The sequence below is a fragment of the Eumetopias jubatus genome, unplaced genomic scaffold (assembly GCF_037043125.1).
Source record: "Eumetopias jubatus isolate StellerSeaLion01/CBP00866 unplaced genomic scaffold, mEumJub1_p1.0 scaffold_1, whole genome shotgun sequence".
NCBI lineage: Eukaryota > Metazoa > Chordata > Mammalia > Carnivora > Otariidae > Eumetopias > Eumetopias jubatus.
The window spans coordinates 128,634,458-128,658,171 of NW_028274807.1; the positions used below are offsets into that span (position 1 = coordinate 128,634,458).

General features: G+C 39.9%; 1 protein-coding gene across 1 annotated transcript in view; it reads right to left on the reverse strand.

The window, feature by feature from the left end:
* Positions 1–23,714, reverse strand: part of NEK11 (NIMA related kinase 11) — a 243,807-nt gene that overhangs the window by 202,459 nt on the left and 17,634 nt on the right.

Below are 23,714 nucleotides of genomic sequence, written 5' to 3' on the forward strand. Positions count from 1 at the left end.
GTCCTGCTGGCCTATCCTGGCCACTGACATACTTGTAGCTCTACAGATGTGGTCAAACAGGGCAGAGCCTGAGCTAATCTCGAGCAACGCTGCTGAGGTGGCTCCTCCTCTGCCTCTGTAGATGTCTCGGTTTCCCTTTGTCTTTCACATAGTGTCTCTGCTTCCATCTGTCTCTTTCTGTCTCTCTGTGAGCCTCTGTCTCTTTCTATCTCTCACCTTATCTGTTTTCCTCTGCTTTTCTATTTCTCTCTATTCCTATCTTGGTATCTATTTCTGTTTGTGTGTGTGTGTGTGTCTCCCTCTATATGTATTTATTAATCTATCAACTCTGCCTGTGTCAGTCTTTCTTTACCTATGTCCTTCTCTCTCTCTCTGACTCTGTGTCTCTCTGCCTCTGTGTGGGTGTGTGTATAAGCATGCTTCTTTCAGTTCTAAAATTTTCCAAATCTAACAACTTAATATCAATAGGGCCATTATCTATTGAGTTTCTTTTTTAAACTACTCTTGGCAGAGCATACTTTATTGCTGTCGGTATTTAGGAGAAGAAAAAAATCTAAAAACACTGATAGAGAGGTATTTAGGATCTCAAGCATGTATAAATGGAAAAAGAGCTCATTAAATCTCCAAATTAATTTTAAAACTGTGATAACTCAATGAGGAGTGGACCAAAACACTATCTCTTCCCATCTGAGAAAAAACAGTCTGATGAACAAACCAATTATAGTACCAAGTGTAAACTAGATTGCTGAGGAAAAGCACTTTAGAGCACCAATTATGTGTGCAGACAGATTCTGCTGATTATAAGTGAACGTTAGCTATTCATTAAGGCAAGTTCTGCAGAACCCATACTACAAAAAAGATGTTCTTTAATGCATATTAATGAAAATGTATTTATAGTAGAAACAGTCTTAATTAAAGGCCCTTCAACCAACACATGGATGAACCAGAGCTCTCCAGTTCTTTCTAACAGATGCTGATGGTTGCCTTTGCCATAGGGAACACTTGTGCCTAGTAGGTGCTCTCCGGCACATTCATTAACTTCTGCCCTTCCAGGCGAGATGTGTGCTTAACCGAGTCATTGTGCTTATTCCCGAACTTGATTATGCCAGTTGTACTTGTTACTGTAAATTTGTGACTTCAGTTTGACAAACTGATGAAGGATGAGTATGAGTGTTATCTTTGCGAGGAAAACTGAGTTAAATGTTTGCCAAAAAACTTGATAGTAACAAGTTGCAAAAAAAAAAAAATGCTGATTATAATTGACAAGACAGTGCTAAGTTGGGTTAAAAATGTAAAATTGAGTATTTTGAATTCAGATTGCTAAATTTTCATTCCATTTTAAAGAATGTAAACCTGGAAAACAACATATATTGGATGTAGTTTATGCAAAAAAGATGAAGGGACCTCTAATCAGATAACATTAGATGTTGGTTATGCATCAAAAAATGGGAAACAATGTACAATGATATGTTTTAAGTTGATATAAATGTTTTCATTATGTCATTTCACTTAAAAATTGTTTGCCCTGTTTACCCATTGGATAGGAGAGCTCCTATCATCCTTAAAAATGTAATTATACTATGAACTTTTCATTGATTCAAATAAGACTTTTCCCTAGTTGTTTCACTGTGGAAGAAATTTCCTGAGGCAATACCAGAGACAGAGACTGTTTCTTTGTTCAGACTCAGGCCTAGAAGCTTAGCTATTACAGTTAGCACTGTATCCTGTAGTTTTTGCCCATCCCATTCCTCAGTGGCAAACATTTCATAAAAATTTTAGGTTAGACCATCTGTCCTAGAAGCTGAGACACTCTGTAGGAAAACTCAGAAAGTGTCCTTATTTTACCTGATTCCTATCAGGTGTTGGATGACATTTGGCATTTTTTCTTAACCAATAAACGCTTGATGTTAAGTGTCCATTCTTCAAAATCTCATCAGGAGAACCTTCTATTTCAAGATGGCCCTTACCGGGAAATCAATTTTCCTAAAACTTGAGTCCTTTATAACATTTTATTCATTTTAAATGTTCTTCATGGTCTTCCCAGTATGAACTCATCCACCCCCAAAAGACCAGCACGGCAGGCCCTGGCTGCATTAGAGAGGATGGCCCTGCACCAGGAGCCCCACAGGCCCTACCCTGCCATTTACAGGAGTCTTTAGGACTGCAATTTAGAAAGTTGGAACATTTGATTCCCTTCCTCTGATGGGGCTTTCGTGTTGGTTTTGTTAGGTAACAAACACCTAATCAGGCCCCTAATTGATCATGAAGTGGATTCTAGAGAAATACTTGCTTGGTGGGGCGCCTGGGTGGCTCAGTCGTTAAGCATCTGCCTTCGGCTCAGGTCATGACCCCAGGGTCCTGGGATCGAGCCCAGCATTGGGCTCCCTGCTCGTCAGGAAGCTTGCTTCTCCCTCTCCCACTTCCCCTGCTTGTATTCCCTCTCTCACTATCTCTCTCTCTCTGTCAAACCAATAAATAAAATCTTTAAAATAAAAAAAAAAAGAAATACTTGCTTGGTAACATTTTCTACAAGAAGACTGTTCCATCAGGAATTTGGTTAAAAATGGCCTCATGTTATTAAGAGTGGCATCTAGGACTGTTAGTGTAGTAAAAGGAGCTTGAAATGACATCGGTGGCTATGTTTTTCTGTAACTTCTGAAGATTACCATGCAGCAGGCAAAGCTCAATGACATCTTTATAGTGTTTTTCCAGTAATTTACTGTGCCCAGCTAACATGCAGTTGTAAAAGTCACAGTGGTTAAGCATGACAATATAAAGCCTGGCACAGACTTGCAATATTCTCTTGCCGTGAAGGAACAAATGCTATAAAAATCTTAAAAATACTTATTTTTCCTCATAAACATCAACTATTCTGCAACAGAGCATGAGATTTTACATATAGTTACCTGAGCCCTGTCTGGCAGCCTGACGATAAAGCAAAAAAATCTCATTTGCCCACAGCTTAGCAGACGAAGGTAGGGCTATTAAGACAGGTGCTATCTAATATAATCATCTCTAGCTGATGCAGAGACATTCTACCTTCCTTACCTAAAATTGTGTCACTGAATTGACAGAGGAAACTCTCATTGCATATCACTTAATATGAGATCAATATCAGCTGAAGACAGCATGAAAACTTACCAAATCAAGGACAGCCTGTCACCTACTCAGTGACTCTCAGCCTATCATCCACTCCTAAATAACATGACAGATATTTATTTGATCAGAACCTCAACTGTTTGGGAGAAACTTTATGACAGTGGCAAAAAAAAAAAAAAAAAAAAAAACAAACAACTAACAGGCATCCCTGCAGACTCACTCATTTTACAAACTTTCTTTTTCCCAAGTGGCATGCTTATTTCTTCCTAGAATCAGTAGCAGACTGATAAACATCAGAGAGTGACTTTGGAAATCTAGGATAACTATCGCTAATTTCATTCCCTTAAAATTCAGCCACTCATGATGTATATGAGGCAGATTATATTTTTGAGATGTTAACCAGAGAGTTGTTTTTTTCTCAAATTTCTATTGAACCAGCAGCATATGTCCTCAGGAAAAAGAGGATATCTCACAAACTAGAGAATAAGTCAAATCCCTGGCTTTTGATTCCAAAGGAGAGACCAAGCCTGGAGAAAAGATCTGGAGGAATACCTGGCCAGTGGGTGAGTGTCCTCCCTGCCTCCAGCTGAGAAAAAGACCCTCTGGACCAGATAAAGGTAAAGCAAGAAAGTTAGATATTGCTGAGCCCTTGAAAACCTTTCATGTCCCCTAGGCTGGGTCCAGAAAGAAGAGTAGGAACAGAACTCCAAGATGGGTAGAAAAGCCTGAGAGCAGAATAATTGTGCTCTCTTTCCAAAGTAGGGCATAGAAAAAATAGCAGGACCCTCACAGTTTCTTGTGTCCAGCAAGGGTTAGGAGTGAAAAAGGTCTTTAAGGGGCAAGAAGCTGATGAGCCTGAGAGAGTTCTGGAATCTTCTTTATCCCAGTGAGCATGAGGAGCAGCAGAATGACATCCCATGCAGCCACAACCATCTTAGTGAGGGTTAGTCAGCTGTACTGGTAGAAATCTTTGCTGTTAGTCTAGAGATAACTAGCTTCTCTTGTGATTTAACCATCAACAATCCTGCACTGCATGCATACTGTAAGCACCTACTGTGTGCTTATGGTATAGCAGGCACTGGGGATTTGTAGGCCCTGCCCTTGTGTCTACTGAGGAAGACAAATATTAAACAAATAGATAAATGTACATGACTGTGCGAAAATACATATATTTTTGAAAACCTCAAATTGAGATGAATGCTATGAAGTTGAGGTAAATGACATCTGAGGCTCTCCTCATTTAAGATGTTATGACTCTTTGGGCGCCTGGGTGGCTCAGTTGGTTGAGCGACTGCCTTCGGCTCAGGTCATGATCCTGGAGTCCCGGGATCGAGTCCCGCATCGGGCTCTCTGCTCAGCAGGGAATCTGCTTTTCCCTCTGACCCTCTTCCCTCTCGTGCTCTCTATCTCTCATTCTCTCTCTCCCTCAAATAAATAAATAAAATCTTAAAAAAAAAGATGTTATGACTCTTTAATGTGATCAGCAGCTACTGTACCCACTGGGGACGGAGCCAAAGGAAATAGATTTCAATCTCTGCTTAGGCGAGGGTAGTTTTTTATTTGTTGTTTGCTTTTTTTTTGATTCAGTATTCACCTGTTTAACAAAGAGAGATTATTAAATCTGCTCAGGACTTTTTTTGGGGGGGGATTGATTGATTTATTAATTGATGGATGGATTGCTTTATATTTTAATTCCAGTATAGTTAACATGAATCTGCTCAGGACTTTTAAATAGAGTTTTCATTCATCTAGCAAAGTGGCAATTATGTTAATCTTCCTTTCTTAAATGGTAAGCTCTCATTTTTTCTAATTTACAAGGAAATATAGTATTCTTCTATAAATTTATTTTATTTTTTTAAGATTTCATTTATTTATTTGAGAGAGAGAGAGCAAGAGAGAAAGCACAAATGGAGGAGGGGCAGAGGGAGAGGGAGAAGCAGACTCCATGCTGAGCAGGGAGCCCAACGACATGGGGCTCAATCCCAGGACCCTGGGATCATGACCTGAACTGATGGCAGACGCTTAACTGACTGAGCCATCCAGGTGCCCCTAAAATTTTTTATTTATTTATTTTTTTAAAAGATTTTATTTATTTATTTGAGAGAGAGAGAATGAGAGATAGCACGAGAGGGAGGAGGGTCAGAGGGAGAAGCAGACTCCCTGCTGAGCAAGGAGCCCGATGTGGGACTCGATCCCGGGACTCCAGGATCATGACCTGAGCCGAAGGCAGTCGCTTGACCAACTGAGCCACCCAGGGGCCCCCTAAAATTTTTTAAACAAAAGGAAAATATTACCCACAATTCACCACAGAGATAATCAGCATTAACAATTTCATGTATTTCCTTCCCATCTTTTTGTTACAGTTTTTTTAATAGTAGAAGGCAAACAGTTTGTACAACTTGCCTGCTGCTATTTTCATGAGACATTATCACAGCAGAAATCTGTCATTTGTGGCTGCCCTGAATCTTTAGACAGCCTCCCTACGTTGCAACAGATTCCTGGACTGTAGGTCCTGCCTTCCCCAGATAGAGAAAAACACACAAAAACCGACAAGCAAACAAACCCCACATCTCCTACCTCACTTGAGTTGGGGTATCAGGGCATGTACGACCTAGGTTCCACCAGTGAGCTGCGCCCACCTGAAACTTTGCTGTGGGTGTGAGTGGAGTGAAGAAATAGGCTGGGCACAGGGCCTCCCTTTTGTTAACACAGGGGTCAGAGGAAACAGCATGGTCCTGGTGGAAGAGGCAGCAAACCACTTCAGGGGCCTGGTTCTGGCTGATGCTCCTGGATATGTAGCCTCGAGCGTGCTCCCCAGGCCTCCTGCTGCGCTGTGAGCTGTTTTCTGGAACAAATCCCCTTCTGCTTAAACCTCAGCAGGTGGCTGCTCTTACCTGTACCTGGGAGCCCTGACCAATGCAATAGGCACATTCAGGTGCTACCACAAATCACTGTAAATACTTTGGGGTCCGGAAAACTGAATCTCCAAAACTTTGACTCACTTAAGCTAATTTTCATTTATTAATTCAAGTCTTAAAATGGAGGATGCTCTAAGAGATTTAAGGCCTAGTATTTCTTACTCTTTTATGGGTAGAAATATTGAGAGTACAAAACATCCTTTTTTAAAGTTATTTCATACTCTTTAATATAATATATAAATTAAAAATGTAAAGGGACATAAGAAAATATAATGGCAGAGTGATATTGATTCAAAAAGTGGTACATTGATTAAAAAATGGAAACAGAAGGAACTAAAGTTACCTAAAGAGTAGCTGAAAAAACATTTGTAGAAGTTACTGGAGAGTATACTAAGATGGAATTTTGTTTTATTTCAGTTGTTTATTCTTTCAGCAATTCAAAAGCATATTTTAATGTCTGTATCCAGGGAAAAGAACAAAATTATTTTATGGGTCACCACCATAGGCCATAATCTATGAGCTGCTTGTGTTTTTAACCATTAAATTCCTGATCCCGGCTCTTTTGGGGGCTAGAGCTCTGATTCACCTGGTCTTTTCCTCTCCACCCCTGATCACAAGCATTAGCAGGGGCTTGGGGGCTCAAACTGCATGACGGGGCAGTGCAAGTGCCGATGGCAGACATCAATACTGAGGAGCAGAGCCCGATTTCAGACTCCATACAAGGCCGCAGGCAGCCACGCCCAAACACCTTAAGACAGGAAATTCCATACTTCTGTTACTTGACCAGCTGTTAACCATCTTCTGTAAGTCAAAGCCCATGCCATGTGCTGGGGATCCAAGAGTAAGAAAGATAAGCCTCTTGCCCTCCGAGAGAGCTCAGTCCCATGGGGAGAGGCCAGCAAGTACAAAAATAGTCGAACATCTTCATGAGAAATGCTATAATAGAGCTGGATGTCGGGTGAGGATCCCTAATTGTGCCCTGAGGAGAGAAGAAAAGGCAAAATCTAGCACCCCAGGACACTCACTTTGGCACCTGCAAACTACTCTGTACTATGCAGAATTACCTTTTCTCTAGGTGGATTCCCAAGTAGCAAAAGAAATGAGTTTATCATTCTTTACAATTTGCCCTATGTAAATCAATACCCAGAAGAGGAATGTCTGTATTTGCATTATTTGAATAGTTTATGAAAGTTAATAAGCATGTGAGTTTTTTTTTAAAGAGAACTACTTACAAAAACTACTTAATTTCTATACCTATGTACCATTCTTTAGATACCACGCATGTGCTTACACACACACACACACACACCCAGAGTATATATTATGGAATGTGTATATTATGGAATGTGGAATGAAAATGTTACAGATAGGGGTACTTTTTAAAAGATCTGTAAAACTAGCAGGCTCACAAACCACTCTTGTCTTCCTTCCTCCTCAGCCATTTATCTATTCTATTTTTATCCAAATATGTTTCATATAACAAGATTTCAAAAAATAAATGTGAGGAACCATCCCATTAAGCCATGTTCTGCTCTGGAGGATTCTCTTAGTTTGGGGTCCCCGGGAAGCAAACCCTGAGACAAAGACTTGTGTACTGGTAGTCAAGTAAGCAGTGAGAGGGAGTGGGGAAGTGAGATAAAGAAGGAAGGGAAGCTGATCAAGGGCATATTACCAAGTTGGTCACCACTGTGGGTGACTAGAGCTTAATTCTCTGAAGGAACCTTGGAATCCAGTGTAGAATAGGCACTGAGTCCCCCTGCCCAAGGGGCGAGGACCAAGTCCCTTCATTCTCTGATAAGTCTGCTCCCTGGGAGTATTAGCTCCCCCATTCACTCAGCCTACCAGAGCACAGGCCCTAATGGCCAGATAGAGACCTCAGGACCATTGCACGTGCTGGCAGTTGAAGGCTGGATCCATGCACAGCAAACACTAATTGCCCAAGGGATATAGGGAGGGCACCAAGCCTGTCTTCCACAGGATAAAAATAAAGCTCCTCCGTTTTAAGTTCTAGTCGATTTTATCTATATCCTAAAGATGGCTAAGATATAGTGATTCCTAGACAAAGTAAAGTGTCTTTAGTAGTGAATAATGAAACTTAAAATCAATTATAACCTACAGATAAATTCCATTGCATGGGCTTTTCAAGACTGATTTAGTTTCCAAACACATTAGCAATGTATAGGAGTATTGCATACAGATAACAAGTGAAAAATAAATAATTGATAATAACTAATAATACAGGTAATAAACAAAGAACAAATAAATAAGAGTAGAATTATTTCAGACATTTAGTTTGGCAGATATGCTACCCTGGCTCCTGTCTAGATTATATTGTCATTTGTGGTGACAACTTCCATTCTGTGTTTCAATGCTGGTACCATAACAAATTATACAAGTTGCCATTTATTTTTAAGGAACAGAAGAGAGTAAACAGAAATTTGAGGAGTAGGAGATTTGAAGACAAATATGGCCCAAATAAAACATTTCTTTTTTTTTTTTTAAAGATTTTATTTATTTATTTGACAGAGAGAGAGACAGCGAGAGCAGGAACACAAGCAGGGGGAGCAGGAGAGGGAGAAGCAGGCTTCCCGCTGAGCAGGGAGCCTGACGCAGGACTCAACCCCAGGACCCCGGGATCATGACCCAAGCCGAAGGCAGACGCCCAACGACTGAGCCACCCAGGCGCCCCCAAATAAAACATTTCTAAAAATTATGTGAATTCAGTGACTTTTCCCATCTGTATACATTTAAAAAAATTTAAGTGGCTTGAGTACATGTTTCAAGGCTGGAAACTGCACTGGTGCTCACTCTGAGTTCTCTGCAGAGAATCTCTGGTATCAGTGCAAGAACAGAACTGGCTTCAGGATGTGCCATATCCAGAGGACTCCTTAGAGGTAACATGGAGAAGATAATAAAATGTCTAACTGCTCTGCCCTTCTCCCAGGGGCTTTTTTTTCTCTTGAGCAAAGAGTCTATAGCCAAGCCAAGAAACCCATGAGTGAGTATTAATTAATCAGGTAACCACAAAAGCCAGCATTTGTTTCGGCCGTGTTGAGAAAGCCTGTGTATTTGTGCATTCACTACAGTGTGTCTATTTCCTCCCCCACTTCTAAACCATAGCCTCCATAAAAGTTGCTGGGACTGGCTCATGAAAAGCTTCATTATGAAGAAATTGCCCTTTGCTCTTATTTTAGCCAAAAAAAAAAAAAAAAAAAAAAGAGTGGATTCCCTTCATGGTGGACAGCTTTCTGGAGCTTCTTTCTATAGACTCCAAAAGCTCTCCTTATAATAACCAGGGATGTATTAGATTCAACTCTAATTTCCCCCTCAAAATCAGTTATGGCTCCTCTTCGCCCCTTTCCTTCTCCTCTATACCTCAAGACAAGTGGTTAGGCCATTCTATTTTTCTTATTTATACAGATGAGCCAAGTCACTGAATATTATGGCTTGATTATTTTAAGAGACACTGATGACTGTTTACCCATCTCCCCACACCTCCACCATCATATGCTCTAAAGAGGAGGACACTCTCCTCAGCCCCTGGGATGACTCATAATTAACCTAAGTCTATCATGTAATCCTATTACCCTTGCCAGTGATTAGTTTAAGCATGATGTAATTCTGGTCTGTGAGATGTGAGAAGTCTCTTGGGAGTTTTCCGGGAAAGATGTTCCTCACTGCTGAAAAGAGAAATGTGGGAGGAAACTCTTCTTTAATCTGCCTCTGCATGTCATCATCTTCCTCACATGACTCCTTGAACTTTGGCAGCCAGCTGGGGTCATGAAGGAAGCTACCTTAGGATGACAGTCTGAATGATAGAAAATACAAGGCACCAAGGTCCTTCATGATGTTGTGAGCTGCTGACTCTGTCAACCCCGGAACTGCTCTCTCTCTGTAGACTTCTTGTTAGGGAGGTAAATCTTTCTTATTATTTACACCATTTTGGTAGCTAAAGAGACCCTGCCTGATACTAACACTTTGCTACAAGAAGGAAGAGAAGACTTTTAAAGAAGAGATTAGAAGCAGAGATGATGAATTTGGTGAACACTCATTTGTACTTAGAAAGCACTGTCTCCTAATTTAAACTGCAAAAGGCATAATGGCTCTTATCTACTTGAACGTTAGTATGAATCTTAAAAAAATCAAGACAAAGTGAATTATAATGAACTATACAAAAACAGATCTATAGTAAGAAAAAATATTTGAATAAATGACTAGAAATTATTTGTCATTAGTAAATCTGGAAACTAAGACAACATGGTATTTGTTTAATTTGAAAATATAATTTTTGTCATTAATTCAAAATTCTCAAATGTCAAAATTTTTAGGAGTTAACAAAAAGTATCAGGATTCAAAATGATTAAAATTTCACCAGTGTTCCCTTCCTTCCCTTGGGTAGAGAGTAAACAGGAGTAATCTAAAATGAGGAGCAAGAAGGAAAAGAGTGAAGTAAAGAGCATGGATAATTCAGCAAAACAAAAAATACAAAATATATAAATCAATGAAGTAAAAAAGACCAAAAAAAAAAATTCCTAAAATTTCTGGTCTCCATCCTCTTCTCTTCTCCCCCCAGATTAAGAAAACATACTTTCATAGATAGTAATTAAGTATGCTTTTTTTCTATAATTCTCTGGAGATAGAGAGGAGAGAAAAAATTACTAACATAAGGAATTACTTTGTTTTTCAGTCTGAAGCCTCCAACTTAAGAAATTAAGACAAAGTCATTAGGTGTTAGAAGCACAAGGCTGATCATTACAATTTTTAGAAGGAAAACAAAGTTCCAAAAACCATATCTGACATTTATTCATATGGATGGCTTTCTGAGACACTTTCATTTGAAAGTCTAGACCTCTCCAGGACTAAGTTACGGGCCTCTCCTCTATTCTCTCACTGCATCCTGTGACAACATCTATTCTCCTATGAAGCTCCCTTACTGGACTGCAGGTACCCTAAAGGTCAGGGTCACACTTTATTTACTATAGAACTCCCAGCACCTGGCAGTATCTAACGTGTTTGAATGGGACCAAGCTTGCATACTCCTCATCCTTCAAAATTCAGCTTGCTCATTACCTCCACCATCAAAAGTATAACTATGACAATTACATATTTTCATACCTTTCTGTTTATCTCCACTCCCAGACTAAGAACAATTAGATTTCATTCATTTCTGTATCCCCAGTGTCTAGCACAATTCTTGGTACATTGTGGATATTCCATAAATGTTTGATTAGTGATCGAAATCGACAACACACCAAGCACTGTTGCAAAGGTAGTAGGGATCACAACTCCTATGCATGATTTTGTCCCTTACAAAGACATACCAGTTTGTATACTGGACATCAATCAGAAAGTGGAAGTTTATAAAAATTTGCTTCCTTGCATACTTGTCGAATAGCCCTTATCTGGAAGCTGACTTACCTACGGGAGCTGACAATAATGTTAGCATTGACAAAGAAAAATGGCAACCTGGAAAATGGCTTTGCACAGATGCCTCACATTATCTCAGAGATGATAACACCCACCACAATGACGTGGCCTAAGAGAAGCACAAAGCTACCTAGTTTTCCATATCCTGTCCCCTTATTCAATTTCTTTTCCAATTTTGGAATGTATTTTATGTATTTATAGAATTTCAAAGCTAGAGAAGACCTTCCCAGAACAGATCAATCAAAGCACCTCAACCTATTAAGGTCTTGAGAAGTTAAGTATTTGTCCAAGACCATATAGCATATTACAGCAGAGCCACCATGTACCTCTTGAAAGAGGAGACTGCCAATTCTAAAGAACCAACTTTTGTCTTCAAATTTAAGTTTCTCCTCTCTAGCTTTAGTATGAAGATCTTCAGTATCTACTACTAAGACAGTTTACAACTTTTTCATTCTCAAACCATTTTTCAAAGAACAAGGACTCCTGCCATCTACTCTTTTCTTCCCCTCCTTAGCATTAGAGAAAAAGAGAAAAACAAAACCCAAAAGCCTCTTCATAGTGATTGGAGTAATGGTCTTGCCCTCGATGAGGTACTGATAAGGTTATGTCTGTTTTTCATTAATTATCATTTGAATGTTATAGACAATCTTACCAATAGTCAGGAGTCTTTGCCACTTATCGAACCCCAGATTTGGACTGAGATGGGATGAGATCATGCAGAAGAGGAAGACAATGTTTTTCAAGACGTAACTTTCCTTGCAAGCTGGTGAAATCTACACTCTTGAGGTTGTCCTAAGTACCACAACCCTATAGGTGTAATTTTGTGTGTGTGAGGGGGCCCGCTTTCAAAACGTTCAATTGCTCAAAATCGTTAAAAGATATAGTAGTAATATGCTCTAAAAACAAAAATAAATATTGATAACACAAGATTATGCAACGATCACTCGTTCACTCCATCACATTTTAGTATACTAAGTACTCAGCTTAGAGCGAAGATTCTGTTTATCGTCAGCAAGGAAATTAAGGAGCATGACAATGTCAGTAAGGATGTGAAAGAATAATTTACCATAGATAATCGGGTTAGCTTTTGTTATGATTGTTATACGCTCCAAATTTACAATTAATGTTAGGTTAATATTCAAAATGCAATATTCTAATGCATAATTCATGTCAGGTTTTTATTTTGAACATGACAGAAAAATACTAGAATTGTGGATTTCAATGAGATGATCAGATGCAATGCAAAGCCTACCATGAAATCAAGATACAGCGACAAATTGAATTTTAAGATGCAACAAAAATGATTAGCTCCATTTTCTTGACTAGGTAAAACCAACATAGGATAAACCTGTTTAAAGTGAAATTAAATTATGATTGAGGCAAGAAGAAGGTTGGTGCTCCAAAAATAAAATGAAAAAATAATCTAGGGTTTCAGTGAAATAAAGTCCCCTAATTTTATTTATAGCAGGTGCTGGTTGGCCACAAGTGAGAAAGCTAAAACAGCAAAAAGTCTGTATTTCTAAATTTCAGTCTTCATTTCATCATCATGGTAATCATAGTATGTGGACTTAAGCTAAAACTCTAACTACAGCATAAAGCAGATTACTATATTTAATTTTGAGGTGGAAAGGGAGGAAAATGAAGCTCTGTATTAGCATACTTCCATTAGCGGGTTTAAGCAACTGTTTCTGGGTCTTATATTTTGCTGAGTAGTGCTTATGCCAAAAAAAAATAAATAAATAAAAATCTGTTTTTATGCACCAGAAAGCCAGGGCTTAATCTACCAACAGAGTCCAAATTAGAATCTATTACTAGGAAGGATCTAGTTTCCCTGAATGACAGCTTATGGATGCAGTCATTGATCTGCAATGCACAAAAAGTCAGTCGACTGTGTAAGAGGAGGAAATGGGGACTCATGTGGCCAGCCTGTCTCTGATTACATGGGTCTTCCTATTTCTGAGTCAGGAGGGTGGAGAGGAGTCTGGCTAAAGAAAGTGCTTCAGAACCTTCGTACTGGCCACACCTCACCGAGATGGCTGTGCAGTTTGTCCCGCCTGCCCAAGGAGTCCGCAGGAACTCAGGACAGGAGATCACCTCCTCAGGTCACAGCACAGAGCAAAGGACACTAAAAAAGAGTCTTAGGCATGGTTTTCCACCAGCACTGTTTCTAGAGATTCTGAATCTCTAGAATTTATTTGAGGATAAATCAGTGTTAAGTTCACAAATGAAAGAAAAAAAACTGTTAGACTCATAAAGTGTGATATCTGAAGAAGGCTCAAAGAAGGGACAGATCTCAGAGCAGAGCTTCTCCCATTTTGCCATGCATACATATCACCAGGGAATCTGTTCCAACACAGGTCTAGGGGAGGCCCGAGAATGCACATTCCTAACAAGGTCCCAGGTGATGCCCTATGCTGCGTTGTACAGGGAACACACTTTGAGTAGTAAGGTTTGGAGCCGGTTAGGGGTCCAGAAGACTGCCAGGCCGAGTGTGGAAGAGCCCCAGAGTTCTCTAGAGGCTTGGGGGTTGGGCAGGTTTGAACAGCAGTCCAAAGGAGAGGATGTGTGTTCCCCTCCTACCCCATGAAGCATGAGATCTCACTGGACAACAAAGGTTTGGAAACTGCTGCTGGTCCAGCCCCCTCACTTTACAGATAAGGACAGTGGAACCCAGACAGGCTGTGAGGCTTGACCACACACCCTCCTGAGAATTTTCCATAGCCAACACCAAGATGATCCCAAAACCCCAAAACGCCAAAAGCCAGTTTTAAAACACCATTAGCAAAACCTCCCTTACAGTTTTGACCCACATCCTAAAGCTGCAGTTTGCACTGGTTTTCTCTTGTTTGGTTTCCAGTAGTGAAAGGTACAGCTGCCCACTGGCCCTTTGAACATGTCTTGTTACATAATCTATTACTTCAATGTATTTCTACTCAGCCTCATTCCACAAAGGTTTTGACATAACTTACATAATAAAACAGAAAACTGAGACAAGCAAGAGTAAGTGGAACTAAGAAAACAGGGAAAAGGAGAACATAGATATGCTGGCCCAAAACTGTGGCTACAGCTGAACTTCAAATTTAATTCCAAACCTCGTGGAATGTATGATGATTACCATTACTACTACTGTTGTTGCTGATATTGATGGTAATGTCATAGATGCAAGTTTTGCCTATGACAAGAGGGAATTTCAATCTCTGGATCCTCTGTGATATAAGCCAGTTTTCATTTTAGACACATAGCAGTGGAGGTGTCCCCCAGGAAGACATCAGAGACTCTTTTAAATAGAACTCATTCGAAACAGAATTCCAACTTACATAGGGAATAATGCACTTTGATGTCTAATTCAAGAAAGGCTTCTCAACTCTTACCTTAATCCCAGTTTCTATATTTGGTCCATGTATATAAAACACCTGCATTGTGCAAGACACTCTACTTATCTGAGGCATAGCCTCTGCCTTTGAGGGGTTTGCAATCCAGCAGGAGGGAAGACAAATAATTACACGTTATAAGAAAGCAGCATGTACCTTCAAAGGATGAAATAAATATCCTAAAAAGAGAACCACAGGCCAAGGTATGAGATAATCATAAGAAAACATCCAACTGCTAAAATAGTGATACTAGTGTTAATTATGGCAATACCAAGTGCCATGTAAGGACCAATGACTTGGCACCATGCATTGTGCTAAGAGACTATTATAATCCTCACTTCTGAAATGAAGAAACTAAGATACAGACAGGTTAAGACCTTCATTTAAAGGCACAGTCAGGGGCACCAGGGTAACTCAGTTGGTTAAACGTCTGCCTTCAGCTCAGGTCATGATCCCAGGGTCCTGGGATCAAGCCCCACGTCAGGCTCCCTGCTCTTCAGGGAGCCTGCTTCTCCCTCTGCCTGCTGCACTCCCTCCTTGTGCTCTCTCTCTCTCTCTCTCTCTCTCTCTGCCAAATCAATCAATCAATCTTAAAAAAAAAAAATAAAGGCACAGTCAATTAAGCAGCAAACCACACCTAGTAATAATGAAACTAAGACCCCACTTCTGAATCCTAGGCACCTCCCCACTATGGGATCCTACCTTCTGAATTTACAAAGTCAGACCCAAATGAACTACAACTGGGAACACAACTCAAAGATATAAATTCTCTGCACCAAGGTTGATAATCTGAATAACCAGGGGAAAAGGGAGAGGCACCCTCTTGACCCTCATGCCCTGCAAAGTACATGTTCCAATTTTCATGACAAGAATCTTTCAGAAATTGTAGAGCAGGAAGACTGACATGAATCTCTGGCAAAGCTGAAGAATTGATGATTAAACAGATGGCTTGTGAGCATTTAGAACATGAAGCAGCGGCCAGCAGGGACTCACATGGGCTTATGGAAAATAAGCCATACTAAATTAACCTAATTTCTTTTTGTGAGAGGGTTATTTGATTGGTTGATGAGAGAGAAGCTATTAGTCATGGTATATCATGATTTCAGCCCATCTGATGAAGTCATGTTAGCAGATGTCAATGAGAAGAGTGTTGTGATATCCTTTTAATATGGGAGATATAGAATCTTCATGTGGATTCATGGCTGGTTGAACAAGCAGACCAATCATGCTGGAGTCTTGTGTCTCAGGCCACTTTGCAGATGTTCCCTCTTACAATGCTATCAGAATCCATCCCTAACAGTATTTTCGCCAACATTTTATTAATGACTTGGAGGAAGATCCAAAAAGACATATTGACCAAGTTTGTGGAAGACACAAAGCCAGGCAGCATAATCAATAGACACAGGCAGAGTCAATTTTTCAAAGTAATTGAAGAAGCTGAAGTGTGAGCTGAAACCACCCACGTTAAATTTTGCAAGACGAAACCTTAAGTTCCATAGTTATAGGTGGAGAAATCAAATTCTCAAATCTAAGATGAGTGAAACGCTTAAGAGTAAAATGGCTGGCCATTCTGTGGGGAGGAAAATAGCGGACCCCAAGATTCAGCATGAGACATCAATATGATGTGACTGCTGGGAGCTCCTGAGGTTCCAAGCTGATCCTGAAATGTATGAAAGGTTGTGGTATCAATACACTTGGTTCCATCAGGCCTGGGAAACTCATTTCAAAAGGAATATTGTCACCAAAGTCAGCCCAAGGAATGATGATTAAGATGTTTAGGGGTGCTAAAATCAGGTTACCCAAGGAACAGAGAAATGAGAGGGGCAGAGCTAATATATTTTGAGCAATACCTTATGAAAATGTGTTAGAAATGTTTGCTGTTTTAATATTTATAATATTTATAACCATATAGAATATTTATTTTTTCTCCATCATACAGATGGGAAAACTGAGGCTGATAACTTAATTATCCAAAGTAAGTGGAGAGATTAAGATACGAATGCAGAAGAGTCTGACTTAAAGCCAAGACTCTTTCTACTTCATTAGTAACTGAATCTCTACCCAGTAGTTAGACATTGATAATATTAGACGAAGGAAGGACAGGATAACAATGTCTCACAGTTCTTGTGCATGCCAGGGTTTCATGCCTTCAATCATTCTACTTCCCCAGCCTGTACACCTCTGTCTACCAGATTCCTATTCCTCCTATGAGATTTGGCTCCTATGCTCTGTCTTCTACAGTGTCTTCTCCATTCCATAAAAATGGGATAAGTGTACCTCCATCTAGCATATCTACCCTGCAGGAGGCTGAAAGTGCCTCTTTACATCCTTGTTGATATGAGTGGTCTGTAAACTCTTTGAAAGCAAGAGCAATGTATGATTTGTCTTTATTTATTCTTCATAGCAGCTTTATTGAGATATAATTCACCTACAATAAAATTCACTTTTAAAGAGTACAATTCGGTGGTTTTGGTAGTATACTCCCACAGGTTTGCAACCATCACCACCATCTCATTTTAGAACATTTTCATCATCTTTGGTATAGACTGAATTTTTTGTCCCCTGCCCCCCAAATTCATATGTTGAAGTCCCAACTCCCAGTATCTCAGAATATAATTGGTTATTTGGAGAGAAAGTCTTTAAAGAGGTGATAAAATTAAACTGAGGCCATTAGGGTTGGGCCCTAATCCAATATGACTGGTGTCCTTAAAAGAGAAACACACCAAGGGCACATGCAGGAGCATGCACATACAACAGAAAGGTCATGTGAAGTAGAGTGAGAAGGTATCCATCTACAAGCCAACGAGAGAGGTCTCAGAGGAAACCAACCCTGATGGCACCTTGATCTTGGACTTCTAGCCTCCAGACCTGAAAGAGAATACATTTCTGTTGTTTAAGCCACCCAGTCTGTGGTTTTATGTTATGGCAGTCTAGAAAACTAATACAATCCCCAAAGAAACTTCTTACCTATTAGCATTCAATCCCTACCCCCACAACCCACTGTTTGTGGCAACCACTAACCTGTGATTTGTCTCTGTGGATTTGCCTATTCTAGATATTTCATATAAACGTACCATATAGTATATGGTCTTTTGTGACCGGCTTCTTTCACTTAGCAGAATGTTTTCCAGGTTCATCCAAGTTGTATCAGTACTTCATTCCTCTTCATGGCCAAATAATATTCCATTGTATGGAGATACAGATATGTACACACACACATACACACACACACACACACACACACACACACACACACTACATTTTATTATCCATTTGTCAGCTGATGGACCTTTGTGTTGTTTCCACTTTTTGGCTATAATGAATAATGCTGCTAATACAAGTTTTTGTGTGGACATATGTTTTCTTTTGGGTGTACATCTAGAAGTGAAATTGTTACCAATGATTAGAAGGGCCAGTGCTTGGTTTAGTGTTCTGCTGTCACTGGCTTGAAATTCTTAATAATTTTTAACAAAGGGCCCTGCATTTTCATTCTGTACTAGGCCCCACAAATTATGCAGCCAGTCCTGCCTATGTTATTCAAGCATAAAAGCTATTTATAGTTGACTCTTGCTAAACTAACCAACCTCATTCTTGGTCACTGGGTCTCTTTTACTTTTACACATTTGATAAAGCAAGGAAGGGCTCAAACCTGCCAATCCTATGTGTCTATCACTGCTATAAATGCTTTTAACATGGGAGGGGTACAAGACAATGATTACAGATGAGGAAGCCAAGAGGCCACTGGAACATTTAAAGGAACTGAAACATCTTTATCTGTTGAAGCAAATCAGGTGCTCAGAGCAATGCTACCACCAATGGGGCCACATAAAAATAACCCTAGAGTCAGTAGAAAAAGCCAATCAGATGGGAATCAACTGTGTGCATACTTAGATACAAGTGCTATTTAACACATATACTTCCACCATGTGGACAGATCTTAATTTGGTTCAGTTCCTGAAAGGGCTATATGGAAAAATTAAATGTACATTGACAGAGCTGCAGTGAATGACAAGACTCTCTGATAGGTTTTTATTACATTTTAAAATCAGGTTTATTTCTTGTGGGTTACACTTCTAAAATTCTAGCTTATGTCAAGGCAATAAGACTATTAAGTCATAATGGTTTCACCCTACCTCGTTAAGAATGTATGTAAAAAATAAAATTGATGTATATAATAAAATTTCCTGCTCCAGAAAAACTACCCTGAAATAAATCTGAAGCAACTCACAGTAGTTTCGATGAGCTAAAACATATTTTCAGGGGTGCCTGGGTGGCTCAGTCAGTTAAGTATTTGCCTTTGGCTCAGGTCATGATCTCGGGGCCCTGGGATTGAGCCCCACTTTGGGCTCCCTGCTCAGTGGAGAGCCTACTTCTCCTTCTGCCTCTCCCCCTGCTTTTGTGCTTCCACTGTCAAATAAAATCTTTTTTAAAAAATTAAAAAATAAAAAATAAAACATTTTCATAAGAACCAAGAAAAATAATGCTTAAAATAAACTGAAAATGTAATTTCAGCGCCAATTAAAGGTTCTTCTAAACTAGAGATCAGTAAATACCTTGTAGTTTACCTGGAATTTTTTAAAAACTTTTTCATATGAACCATCCTTATAGAACTACTGCAAAATCAAACAAAGCAGTGCTGTTTAAGTACTTTTTCTTTTTAAAAGGTAAAGTTATACTGTTATTAATGGGAAACAATATAAAAGGACAAATGTCTGGTATTTTCTCGATCAACTTTGATCGATTTTATATTCACAGAAAATTAAGACAAAAGAAAATTTAAAACTTCATCTTTAATCAATGAGAATTTGTTTTCAAAATGTAATGATTAAATCCTTAGTGAAGATCCAGGAAATCTTACATTTGGTTTCAGGTCTCTAGCGCACCTTAGATTTGAGCTAATCACCTCTCCGCAACACCTCAGCTACCCTGGGACAATTCCTGTCACCCAGACAGACATGTTTGTGAGGATCAGGAGCTAGTAGGTATGACTAACTTAGGATCTAAAGTTAGGGGTGATTTCCCTCTCTTGTCTATATTATAGTATAAGTTATTTAAGGGAACTGGGATGGAAATTTCGAGACATCAAGAGATGGAGCTGAGTCAATTGGTTTTATTTACATAAAATACAATGATAAGCAATACCTAAATATTACACCAACAGTTTTCAGACCTCTGAAGAGCAGATTCTTCAGTGTCTGAACGGCCCTGATTCCGGGGCTGATTTTGCTTTCCCTCAAATGGGGGACCAAGGACAGGAAAGGCTGCCTGCTTCTGTGGAGGGCATCTGTTCTGACCCTCTTTGTTATCTTCTCTCAAGGAAGAAACTGGGGACCCTTGATGACCCTGCTCTACATCTGGGTATACAACAGCATGCTCCTCTCTACCTCTACCAGAACCGTACGTAGCACACTGCCATGATTTCTGACCACAGGGGACTTCACTCATAGGGAGTTTCAAGCACTGTACGTTTTCCTTCACTGAAACACATAGCCCATGTTTTGGGAGGGAGGGCACCCATATCTCAGGGTAAGACTTAAGAATAATAAGCAGTAGTCACTGCACATTAGATCCATCTGCTCCCCAAAAGAAACCATTAACGAAGGTATCTGGAGACTTTCAGGCCCCAACTGGAGGAATTTCCTGAGGACCTCCATATCACTGACCATGGCCAGGGAAAAACATCGTCTGGCCACTGAGGTAGAAACAAAATCTTTTCAGGCAATGAATGAAGCCAAAGCCTGGAAAACTGAATGTCCCTCTGAAAATACTGAACGCCTAACATATCTAGAGAGACCCTGTCTGTCTGCAAGGGTAGGGACAGGGACAGCTATCCCCTTTGAGATCTCCCCAACCCATTTCCATGGCATCCATTCAACCAGTGTCAAATCTCTTCTGCAGAGCATTAAAAGATACATAATGAGACAGACACAGAGAGAAGTACTAGCCAGGGATTTTATAAAAGTCTCCAGGGACCTCAAGGCAGTGAAATGAGGTTAAAGCCCTTCAAAAGAAAACTTGAGCACGCCACTTCTCTCAACACACAGTACTCCTTATTCCCCTAGCTCCAACTCTCCAGGGAAAAGGAACTGAATAACACAAAGCATACTTAGTCTCTGTGCACTATTGCCCAGACACAGAAACATAAGCATATGGATAAAGGTTGTGTCCTTCTGCTACCGGAAAAACAAGAGCTTTAGTGATAGGTTTTGCTACAAAAGTTCTTCCAATGCTCTTTTGTCTTGGATGTTTCTGTCAGTCACTATTTTTTTTTAAGATTTTATTTATTTATTTGAGAGAGACAGAGATAGCGACAGAGAGCACGAGCGGGGAGGAGAGGGAGAAGCAGACTCCCTGCTGAGCAGGGAACCCAATGCGGGGCTCGATCCCAGGACACTGGAATCACGATCTGAGCCGAAGGCAGACGCTTAACCGACTGAGTCACCCAGGTGCCCTGTCAGTCACTATGTACTGTCATTTTAACACCGAACATAATACAATTTACTAGTATTTATCAGATAGACACACACCCACCCTACCTATCCTCTTTCCCTTTTCTTTCTTTCCATAGCACTTAAATCAGTCTATCTCTCATAGCACTACTCATTGTCTACCTCTCTCTATAGCCCCACCAGAATGTCCTCTCCCTGAGAACATGACTTGGTGTGTTTGCTGCTATATCCCATGTCTAGGACAACACCTAATATTGTTAGCAATCTACCCATTGACCAAAGACTGAATGAAGGTGTTCATATTGTACGTTACTTAAGGTAAAGACTGCTTCCTAATTGTTACTGACTGAATGATTCTGTTGCACTAGTACTTGGCTGATAGAAAGTGGATCCCTTTAGTTTTTTCCTGCAGAACCTGGAGTGACAGATCTTCAAATCAAAAAAGTGATCCCTTCCCCATCCAGGGAAGAGGAAGATGTCACGGGTCTCCTGTCCCCAGGAGTGACATGCCTGGCCAGTTTATTAAGATATCACCCTTGCCTGAGGCTGGTCTTTCTGCTACCATAGAAGTAATGCAAGTTTAACTAATTTGGAGTGAGGAGGGTGCAGGGACAGGGTGCAAGCTGCTCAAGTGCACCTCTGACAGGTCATTTCAAACTGTGGTTTCACATATTAGGGGACACTCAGTTATAAAACCCCTCCCTGGGCTATTTTCAACAACTCCATGTCCATCAAGTAGGTCCAGATGTCCTTCACTGGAAGAGCCTCCTTTTCCTATAGTTCTTCTAGGTTTATCTTTTGCATCAGGGCTTATCCCAAAGTGGCCAAAATGGCCTTTTGTTCAGTGCTGCAGATTCATGAAGTGCTTCAAATGTTGACTGTTGACAAGAGCTCCAAGCCAGATCATACCCTCTGTTGCAGACACACGGACAGTTCGGAAAGATGTTCCCCAGACAGCTTTAAATGTATTTCCCATTTCTGGGCCACCCCAACTGTAATACACTAGGAATTAAAATTTGTATTAATTCTGTAATTATCCTGAGAGCAATATAGTCACAGTGCATTGCATTTTTGCATATTAAATTTTTTGGTGTTAAATTTAAACTTAAAACACCCTTTTTGTTGCCCTGTTTTACACAGTTTTATATTTAATAGATCGCAGAAGAATGGAAGTAACCCATATATCTCTCAACCTCTCAGAGACCCTCCTGATCCCTCTCACCCTTTGGCCCTTCTAATAGAGCTATTTGAGTTCACATCCTACTTTCAGCCCAAATGCCATTTTCTGGAAGACAATGACTGTAGCTGCTTCATCTCTTGGGCAGCTACCAACTAGATGCTTGTTGAATGAAACTGCTCTTTGCCATTCCCATGGAGAGTAGAGAGTTAAGTTTGGCTAAATTTATGGCTTTTTCTTTCAAGACAGAGCACACATACATCTTTGTGTACCCATAAACTAAGAAATGTCCATCTAATACAAAGGTAACAAGAAAAACCAAACCATGCCAGTTAAAATGGTCTGAGGAAATAAAAAGATTTCCCCAAATTTATTTCTTAGCCAACTTGTGCTTTTCCTAGGAAGAAATTAAAAGTATATTAATGACCTATTTTTAGCTTTTTATTCATTTAACCAGTGAAATTAAAATATTGGTAGACTGTAATTAAATGAAGATGACATCATGGACCCTGAATTAATACTGTCATTGGAAATATTGCTGTGTATTAATAGTTGGTCTGCATGTTACATTACCACCATCTGCTGTTCATGACGATCAGTTTCAAAATAGCGACTTTCCTTCTTATTCCCCTTACTAAATCTTTTGTAAATTTAAATACCACATATGCTTATGACCACTAATTTCAACATGCACCCATGATGTCCAGCATGGGTAGCATTTCCTAAGTTGGACTCCTTGCTATACTAGTGCTAGCAAGAGTGGCCTGGAAAAAAAGGGAGTTCAGTGGTTGAACAAGTTTGGGAAAAGCTCTTGAGTCATAATTTACACCAGCAGATTTAAGTCTGTGAAGAGTCCCTCGGTAAAAAAACTGGTTTAACTTTACAGAACCAAGTGTTTTCTAAACTTGCTTAACCATGGAACTCCTTCTTATACAGAACACCTATTACCATTTTCAAAGGTACCAGCACTTGGTGCTTCATGGCTATCAGTGGTTCATTGTATCAAATGCCTACAAGCAAACTAGACAATTTTACGACGTGATGTTTGCTTATAAATAATGTGCCACCAGATTTACACATATTTTCTTACATCACCTCCAGAAAACACAGGATGGCAAAATAACGTTGTTGTCACTATCGCTTCACAGCAAAGTTATTTCAGAAAGTGAAAAATCATCCCACCACTAGGCCTCAATAACAAGTTTCCAGCGGTGCTTCTCAAACTTTTCCAGCAAAATACCTCTAATAGTAAAGAAGGATAAACTCCGACCCC